The sequence below is a fragment of the Aulonocara stuartgranti genome, assembly GCF_965226115.1.
Source record: "Aulonocara stuartgranti genome assembly, chromosome: 7".
Lineage (NCBI taxonomy): Eukaryota > Metazoa > Chordata > Actinopteri > Cichliformes > Cichlidae > Aulonocara > Aulonocara stuartgranti.
The window spans coordinates 40,652,463-40,662,851 of record NC_138945.1 but is presented as its reverse complement, the minus strand read 5'-3'; positions in this window follow the sequence as shown (position 1 = coordinate 40,662,851).

Sequence of the window (10,389 nt, the reverse complement as noted above, 5' to 3'; positions counted from 1 at the left end):
ATGCTCTCTTCATAGTAAAGTTACAGACTACTGGGTAATTTATGCTTTAGTATGAAGTGCATGTAAACACTGGACCAAGCAGCAGTATGAAGCCTGAGCTAAGAACATGTCCAGCTTCTTCTTCCTTATAATAAACTAAATAATGCATTCAATTTGTGATGTGTTCACCCAACCAGCACACTGCCACAAAGGGCAGCATGCAGCCCCCTCATTATGTCAAATTTGCCAAAACAGATCAAAGGAGCTGCAGAGGGAACACGGAGCTCTGCATCAGCCGGTAAAAATACAACTCATTTAGAAATGATTTGTATTTTTACCGGAAAAGGAGCAAACAACCAGCATCGCTTCCTCAGACTAGCCCTTGGTTGGCCTTTCCTTCAGAGCAGGAGCTGAAGCTGCTGTCCTGGTTTTTGTGAACCTCAGGTGACATGGATCAAAACACAAAGACTCCGCATTTATAATTTTACTCTGAAACCTGCAGGGAGGATTACAGCAATTAGCAGACTTCTGTCACAAAATATGAATCTCATCAGGGAAAGTAATTAGTCACAGAACTGTAAAAACTCTGCCTCCAGTGGAGTTTGCTCAGAGTAAGACAGTCTCATCTGTTGAGGGCAGCAAGTCAAAGATCGGAACCAGAGGGAGTGGAATCTGCTGGATGTGAAGTTTCATGGTTGGTGCTCTGTGGCTTGGGCTTGCTTTCCAGCACACTCCACAGATGCCCAGATGAGATTAAGATTTGAAGAAATTTGAAGGATCTGATTTCTTAAAATGTTGCTAAAAATGTCTAAAACACTCCTGATTATCATGCTGAAAGAGGCCCCTGCAGTCACGTTGACCTGTGACCATCAAATCTAATCTGATCATTTCTAAATCCAAGTACGTTACTCCGTTTTGGAGCCAGCCTCAACAGGTAATTTGACAGAGTGCACTTCCAAGTTGGCTTAATTTTTAACCCTGGAGGTTACTTCTTTTTCTGTCTATCTTTCCATGTGAGCTCTTGCTCCAGGACAATGTGTTGCAGCTTTGAACTTTCTGTTTCTTTGAGGTCTGAGTGTAATCATTCAGATGTCCAGAGGGGAGTTCAGAGCTGAGTCTCTTTATGTTAAAAGGACCCTTCTGAGATGGTTCAGGTCCTCCTGAGTCCCCTTCATTGATGCTTTTCCAGACATCGTCTGGACCCAGAACACAGTGAGGAGATTATCCTTTTTGTTTGTACTTGAAATGTCCTGGGTTTTGTTAGGCAGAGGCATGACTGGAGTACCATGACCACAGAGAGGTGGACAGATGCATTTATAAATAGGTGTTTGTGTTGATTAGCAGCCATTAACAGTCTATTATCAGAGATCTCATTGACTTGTTGTGACATTAAAGTAGTGAGCTGGGTTCATTAGAAGTTTTCTGAGCATGCTGTCTGGATGTTCTTGAAATTGCAGCCTGCAGCAGAATGCTGGCCAATGCCAGATTTCACAAACAGTGGAGGAGTTTCTGCAGTGGCACTGGCTTGGCTGCAACACAATCACCCTCACATCACAAGGCACAAGAGGCGTTTGAGATAACAGCTCCTACAAAGAAGCTTTGCATTTTCTTTCTACAACAGACTGAAATAGACTAAGACGAAACCCACAGAATCTATATCATGATGTCTGAACAGGAACTGCTCTGTGCCACAGACTCAAGCAAGAGGCAAATATTGGATGGTAAAAAGAAATATTCCTGTGTGTGAAAATTAAGTGGAGAAAGTGTGACAATTCAAACCAGATGCAGTCTGCTGGGAAATCACTTTTACAACAAGCTCTCAGGATTAGTCTGCCATGATTTCCATTCTCATCACCCTCCCTGTTACATGCCCTCTACTTATCCACGCCTTCATTCCTATTTCTCGTTAAAACTTCATCTCTCTGATTGCTCTTCTCTGCCTCTCTCTCTCTTTTGTTGCTCTTTTTTCCCTCTTGTGCAGCAGCACAAACCTGAACTTGCTGCAACGCTGACCTCTTTTACCTTGGTCTCCTGGCACTAATTCAATTACAACAGCCACTAGAAAAGGCATTTATAATTAACACTGATTAATGAGGTGAAGTCAGAGGATACATCCGAGATAGAGTGATTGGACAACATTAGTGGGGGACAATTATGGAGGCGAGCTATGAAGTGAATCACACCCACAGTCATTAGAGGAGGAATCAGCGCTCACTGTGGGGAAAGCAAGGCCAGAGGTTTACAATGTGATCAACAGCAATCCAAATCTGGCCCAAATCACTCTCCCCTTATCAGAAGCTGTGTGACTCCAGGCCAAAGGTGACTCTGAAAACAGAAAAACTACGTCAACGTTGATAACAGACTGTTGTATTGTATTGTTACCTAATATATGGTGACTATGTCTGCTGAAATACGAATAAAGTCCAAGAAGGCATCCTGCTGCTTCCAGATGCGGAACCACTTTTGATGTGGAGGAGTAGCAGCCGTACTCGATTGCCTTCACGCATCAGAGGAAACTCATTTCTGCCACTTGTGTCTTCAGATACATTCTTTTGGTCATTACCCAGAGCTCCATCAGTGAGGGTAAATCAACAGCTTCACCTTCACGCTCAACTCTCTCTTTATCACGTAACTGTAGATGCCCCACCTGCTTTCTTCCCTCACTTGTGAAGAAGACTCTTAGATTCCAGAGTCATGGATGAGGACCAGACTTGGAGCCTCAACACATCCTCACAGCTTCATTGAGCTGTAAATGTCCCCAGTGTGAGCAGCATATCAACACTGAATGAGCAGTAATGGTCATCCCCTGCTGAAGTTAAAATTTCACTCAGAGTTCCATCAACCCTCTCCTATATTAGCCGTCCAGATAAGAAAAAGGCATCGTGTCTCTTTAACGTCTGCTGTGCAGTGCTTGTGGACCACTGTAGAGCCAAACACCCAGCAGCATCATCGCTCTTGGTCTGGTCTCTGGGAGTTTAAGTGTTAAAAGCTTCATTGAGTCTTACCTTTTTCAGGCTGAAGACATACAGAATGTATTGTAGCTGCACGTTACTCTGTAATTAAACTGTCTGAATGCTTTTGCCTGCACATAGTCATTAGCTTTTTATGAGGAGTCACTTATGGTGCCATACAACAAAATCAGTGAGGAAGTGAAGCAGAAAAGCAGCTAATGGTGTATAAGCTTGTCTTACTGACATGTTGATTCTTAGTGCTGTCAGAACAGGAACAACAGGTTTTCATGCCACTGATAATACAGACATATGATAAGACTCAACGGAGAGGTAGCTTTATCTATTTAAACCCGAAGCATGGCTCTTAGGCTGTTTTCAGATAAATCTGGCTGGGATTACTTACACTAGTTTCTGGAAGATGTAGTGATACCATAATTTTCGGTCCACAAAACACACCGAATTATAAGCCGCACTGTCCACGAACAGGTCCGTTTTCATACATAAGGCACACTGGATTATAAAGCGCATTAAGCAAAACAAAATCAGATAAGTCAAACTTTACTCAACTCATTCTGCTTGCTTCCTCCACTTCCGATTCATTAATGTTGAATTCTCTCGCAGCTGCTCTATTCCCATGTTGTTGCAGTATAATAATGACTAACCTCATATTGTTGATGAATTATTTCAGTTTTTCTCCTGACTGAACTTTGGTCCCTTCATAGCATCCTGCCATGCGATTGCATTTGTCCCTAACCATAGGGAACCCTCACATTAACTTTTATGGAGTGGAAAAAAGTTAGTGTTCCTCCTCCAGCTTCACTGTGTTTATGTTATGCTAACATAGGTGTGTCGCTAGCGATCACGTAGCACATTATTATATACCAGCTAGCCCAACTTCAGTAAAAATCAGTTCGAGGGCAGTAAGCATCAGAACTCATACATGAGGCGCACAAGATTATAAGGTGCGAAGGGATAACCAGTGAAGGTGACTAAGGGATGTTGACAATGCCACCTGGGGAGGGAGTTACACCCCAGGAAATATGTCTGTGAAGGTTCTCAGTCATCCAGGTCATTGTAGTCTAAGGAGCTTGGAAAGAAAAGCGTCTTCAAGCAACTTAAAAAAGTTGCTTGAAGACGTTACACCTCTCATCCAAGAAGCTTCTTCAAATGGTCAAATGGTAGAGAGTCCCAGATTTAAACCCCTGTGGGAGTTTCTCCCCAAAGAGGGACAAAAGGACCCCTGATGATCCTCTACCTAATCACATGAGCCATTGTGTGAAAACGGGAGTAGGTCACAATCAGCCAGGGTTTCGGATGAGCTCATTGTGAAACCTGGACCCACCCTATAATGTGATTTCCTGAGGTCAGATGGCCCAGGGTGTGAGTGGGTGTTAAGGCGTCTGGGAAGGGATCTCAAAACTGGATTATAGATGCATAGTTGATGTCGTAGGCCACCGCCTCTGTTCAAAGATGGTCGCTCACAGTGGACATAAATGACCTCCACTAAAGCAACAAAACAACAAAACATATAAAACATTAAACAAATCAGTAAAAGAGATATAAATGAAACAAATACTCCCTAAGGTACAGTTATGGTTTATAAAAACATGATTAAAATATATCAAACAATTCAGAGTAAAAGACCATAAAACCCGGAGTCAGTTAAGGCCAGTCCATAAACGTTTGCAAAATGACAACATGGCTACAGCAGTGTGGCACAATCCACTCTCTAAAGGGCAATACTGAAATGAGCAGCTTTCCTGGAGAAATCAAACCGCTCTACAATGCTTAACCGCTTAACGCTCTTGGCCACTTTGGATGGGAACGGACTACCAAATGCCTCCGTGTGGTAGTGAAGCGCAGCCGTTTCTTATAAGGCCTCTAATTATCAGCTGGAAAGGTGCGCTGCATTCAAGGACATCACGTAAAAGTCTACCCCAAAATCTACTTAACTACATTACTTTCAGCTGGGTTTAATTTTTCTGCCATCATCCATGTGTATAAATAGCCCTGTCTTCCTTGTTGTCTCTATTGCATCCTCCTATCTTCTTTTAAGTTTCCTGTGCCTAGTTATTTACTTATCGTTACACTCAATGTAAGAATGAGTGTTGGGGAGTAACGTAATACATGTACCAGCATTACGTATTTAAAATACAAAATATGAGTAACTGTATTCTTACAGTTACCGTTTTAAAAGGTGATATTCAGAATAGTGTTACTTTGTTGAAATAAAGGGATTACACAGCGGTCTTTTCCTGTTTCATATGTTAGGCTATGCTCTCTCTATTTTTCGTAATTGACTATGTGCACGTTAGCATATGCTACTTCCGGGGGGGAAACTCCTGTGGGGAGCTTTGTTTCCGGTGTCCTATTCGTCCCTGTTTACGGTCCAAAACAAGTTAAGCAAATGAATGAATCAAGCGGCGATCTACATTTCTATAGATGTCTTGGGCATTTACCCAATATATCTGTAAATGATGTTCATCGACTTGTTGATATTTTGACTTCAGAGTCACACTGCTAGCGATCGATGCAGCGATTCTGTACTGTACAGGAGAGATGTCATGGAGGAGATCGTCTGCAGTGATCAGGACGCAGGACACAATGTGACTTAAAAAATAAGCATGCAAACTTGCAATAAAAAATCTGCGAAACAGCGAGGTGAAAGGTGAACCGCGTTATAGCGAGGGACCACTGTAATTTTGAAGGTAAGTCACAACATACCCTTCGTAAATACTAATGTATAGAAACCCTTACCAGCAATCATTCATTTTTTTGTGTGGCTTTTTTCACGGTTTGTTAACATTCTGTGTAGATGTGTACTTGACTAGCTGATCTCGACATAAAGGGGGAAACCTCTGGTTTGACTATTCTTCACCTGTAGTTTGAATGCTGAACATTTGCCTGTTTAAATCATAAGACCAGTTATGGGCTCAAAATGTGGTCATAAATATTTTGTACTTGTAAATCAGGATTTGTATGTTTAAAAAAAATTTGTCTGTCATGGGCCGTGGTGCGCGGGCACGAAAGGATCCAGGCGCAGACTCCGAGCTAACAGAAAGACACTTTATTGAAACAACGAAAGGCGACCCGGGGAAATTAGAGAGCAAAACAGAAACTAAAAACCCGGGGAAACAATGACACGAGGAAGCCGGGATCGGGACGGCGGGGGGCTGCAATAGAAAGGGGAGATGATTACTAGGGAGCCAGGAAGCGGGGAAAACATATCAGGACTGAGTTAGAGTAGGGGCTTACGATAGAACGGGACCGTGGGAGCTCGGGAGGGAAGTGTGGCAGTCCGTGGGGGCAGGAAGTCCGTGGGAATGGCGAGTGGGCCGGGTGAGCACCGCGAGATCCAGTCGGAGGACAGGCAGGTAGCAGACGCCGAGTAGAAACCTGGACAGAAGTAGGCAGGTTAAACAAAGTTCCAAGCAGAAGAGAACGCACACTTTTCGTGGAAGTCTGGTTACCACTGTGGGGATGACTAACGGACTGGCGTGGAGCATCCGTCAGCGCCGGATTAAGTGGATCTCCGTGTAATCACCGTGATGGAGAGCAGGTGTGCTGGTGATGGCCCAGCCCGGGGGTGTGGCTACCCGAGCATCACGCATTCCACAGACACAGGACCACGGACCATGACATTGTGTGTGTGTAAAAAAGATTTGTATGTGTAAAAAAATTTGTGTGTGCGTAAAAAAGATTTGTATGTTTAAAAAAAATTTGTGTGTGCGTAAAAAAGATTTGTATGTGTAAAAAAAATTTGTGTGTGCGTAAAAAAGATTTGTATGTGTAAAAAAAATTTGTGTGTGCGTAAAAGAGATTTGTATGTGTAAAAAAAAAAAGATGGGTTTGGCTGTCAGAGGGGCGCTTTTTTGAACTGCAGGTCCTTGAAGGGTAGCAGCTAGGTCGACTAATTTTCAGCAGTTGTTGAAAGGGTAAAGTTGTGGTATATCAGTGGTTAGAAATACCATTATTACTTTAGGATTAGTTTAACACAAAGTCAGGGCTGACCCGGGACCATTGCTGTGAGTCACAGTGCGCAGCATAAAAGTCCTTTCACATGGGACGCGGGATGTGCTGCTAATGCTAACTGCTAACTAAAAGCAAAGGATCCAGAATTTGTTGCACTGGCTGCTGGGCTCTGTGGGTTTTTGCAGCAGCTCTACCTGTACTAGATGCACCTGCTCCTTGTCTTTTCTATCTCTGACTTTATGTCCTCTACAAGAGTTTGGGTTTTTTTGCTGGTTCTTCAAATGTTCAATAAAAACATGTATGCTAATTCATAACGAAGAAAGCGGGGGCGGGCAGTGTTTTGTAATGAAGACTGTCATTTCCAAAACACTGCCCGCCCCCACCCCACGGTCCGCAGCGCTGTTGAAAAGGCTGTGGAAGTCCCTGTATTAAACACGTAGACCTGTGACACAAAAATCACCAAACTCGGACGACCACAGACTGTTTTCCTTCGTGGTGATGAAGGAAAACGCTGGGTTGGCATGTAAAAGGGCATTTATTCCCTTCAAAGACCTGCAGTTCAAAAAAAGCGCCCCTCCGACAGCCAAACCCATCTGTTCTCTGATTGGATTGTTACATTTGTGATGTAACAATCCATTGACCAATCAGATGAAAGGAAGAAAACTAGGGTCAAAATTCGTACTTGTAACTTGCAGGGGTTTTTTTTGGCTAAGTCCACACACAAATTTTTTTACACATACAAAACCGATTTACAAGTACAAAATATTTATGACCACATTTTGGGCCCATAACCAGTCACTATACAGAGATGTGCTTCTGAATGTGGACGATGTGTCTTCTGATTTTGTAATGCAGTTCTGCTTGTGTTGAGTGATGTAAACAACTGATCGATCTAAACTCTTTAAACGTCAAAATTGATCATTAGATTTTTTATGACACAACAGTGGTGAGCGTTTCCACCTTCTGCTCTTTGTAACTTAACGCGATCTTTCCGTTTTCGAGTTTTGGACATGATTTTGGAGTATATCTTCGCAGTAGACTCTCCAGTGAGAGTCCAAGAATGGCCCTGTAGTTGCTTCGAATGAGCTCATATTTTTATTTAAATGGTACATTTTCTCAGTTAAAACATTTGAAATGACTCTTTAAATCCAGAAAACAGTCCAAATATGAACCTTTTACATTTCTAGGTCTTGTAAGGCTATCCTGAGGTCCAGTAACGAGCCTCAGTGGTCAGTTTGTGCAGATTATATGTGTGGAGGACAGAAATGGATCTTTACTGAACTCTGACCATGAAGATCAGACTTAACCCTCGTGCCGTCACCCGAGTCAGGTCTTCTGAGAGGCCTCCCAGGCTGCTTTGCTGTAATCGTCTTCATTACTTTATGGTGACCTGCGTCTGATTCGTCACATCTGAATCCTCGCCACCCCTCCACTCTCACCTTTTCCTTGCTTTTACAGTACCTCACACTCAGCTTTGTTCATTTAATTAAGGTGTAATTATATCTGAAGCTGCAGACATCCAGCGTCAACTTCTCTGCAGGTTTAATATCCACCTTGCACGCTAAATCAATTCTCCTCCAAACTGAATCTGAAATTAAATCTCAGATCATGTTAAATCACATTTGAATCAGAAAATTATGCTACTTTAGCATAAGGACATCACATGGAGCTCAGAAGGATGACTGAAAGAGTAATAATATGTTAATAATTATCATCATCTTCATCATTATGAATCTAAAACACTTCCCTCTGGTTAAGTGTCCTTTGCGGGGAATGTTAAATGTGCTTAGTATCACAAACTGAAACTCGATCAGATTCAGACCACCAAAGGTGCTAGCTTACATAAAGACTGATGACCTTCTTGTTTTAGTTCCTTTAGGCTGACAAACTCTGAGGCCAAATTGGAGATTTTTCCTCTCTGCTTTGACTGATCTAAATTTGCTGAGAATATGAGCTGAAGAAGAGGTGGACTCCTTTTGTGAAGAGTCCCATTGATGCAGTGTTGTGTGTTCTGTGTTTGTGATAATGACGGATCTGATTGGGTGAGTGGACAGTGTCTCGTTCAGAGAAAGGCCTTTGCTTTTATTTTCAGGCGATGTGCTTCTGCTGGCTTAGTCAGAATCCACCTCAGTTTGCACCAAGCGTGAAGTGATGTGGATAAAGCTGTGGTTCGCTGGAACACGGTGGAATAAGAGTCGTTGCCCCCAAAGGGAGCAGTTTATGAATTTTGGGATCTGGACAGTGGATCTGCAGGGTCAGTGGTAATGTGAGCGCTGTGCTGGACTAAAGTGAAGCTTAAATGTTACCTCAATTGTCATCCTGAGCTCTCAATAATGACCAAAGTGAACAGATTCAGATACAAGGATTAGGATAAGGATTCAATTTTATTGTCATTACACATGTATAAATACAGGGTAACAAAATACAGTTTGCATCTAATCATAAGTGCAAAAGCAGTAAGTGCAATAAGAGCAGATTATATACAGATAATATACAGATAAGACACAAGTTTCCTGTGAGCCCTACAGACAGGCCGAGGAAATCCTGTAACAGTAAAGTGAGCCTTTGAATCATTCAGTCTTCTGTGTTCATGATATCTCAGTATTGACCAGAAGAACAAGACTGCAGGTAAAAGAGGCCGGCACAGTTTCTGACTGGTCTCAAGCTTTGGTCACCCACACAGGCAAATGCCCCTGGTGGATTTTAAGGCTTACCTGCCACTCACCTGACTGCCCACTCTTCACAGATCTCCACTGCCCACTGGTACCTCCTCCTGAGCTCTGCTTGCTTGGACTCTCAAATAAGACCTCATCCTGCAAACCCTTTCAGTTACTGCCCTTTAATAAACAAAGCATACCTAACCGTCTCCCTCCCACTCTACAGACGCTGCTCATGTTCAGTATGATGAGGACGCGTTTCCCTACAGTCTATCACGGCTCAACACTCAGACAAACAAACCTTTAATGACTCTCTCTATTGTGTGACTTTCTTCTCTCTGCGTCAGAATCTGGCGGGCATGCAAAGCTCAGAGGTAGACTAAGAAACTGCTGGATCTGGTCTGGGAACACCTCAGAATCCCAGGCAAGGGAGTGGAAAACATTCCTGGGGAAAATGATACAAGGAATACACTGCTTAATCACGACCAAATTTCACATAGGTAGAGTAGATGGAGCTCGCCTCTACAGAGACCTTTTTACACCTGTAAGTAGGGATGGGTATCGTTTAGGTTTTATCCGATACCGGTGCCAAACCGGTACTTTTGAAACGGTGCCGGTGCTTAAACGGTGCTCAAACCAGTGCTTAAAGAATGGAGAACACAAAATTGGTCCTAAAACCTCTCATGTTCAGCTGTTTTTTTGTAAAAAGATAACAATGTTAGCCTTTTCTGCAGCTATAGGGCATATATGGTATCACTCTTGGCTGGAAGCAGTGCTTAAACAATGGAAAAAACACAAACTTTGTCCTAAACCTCTCATGTTTAGCTGTT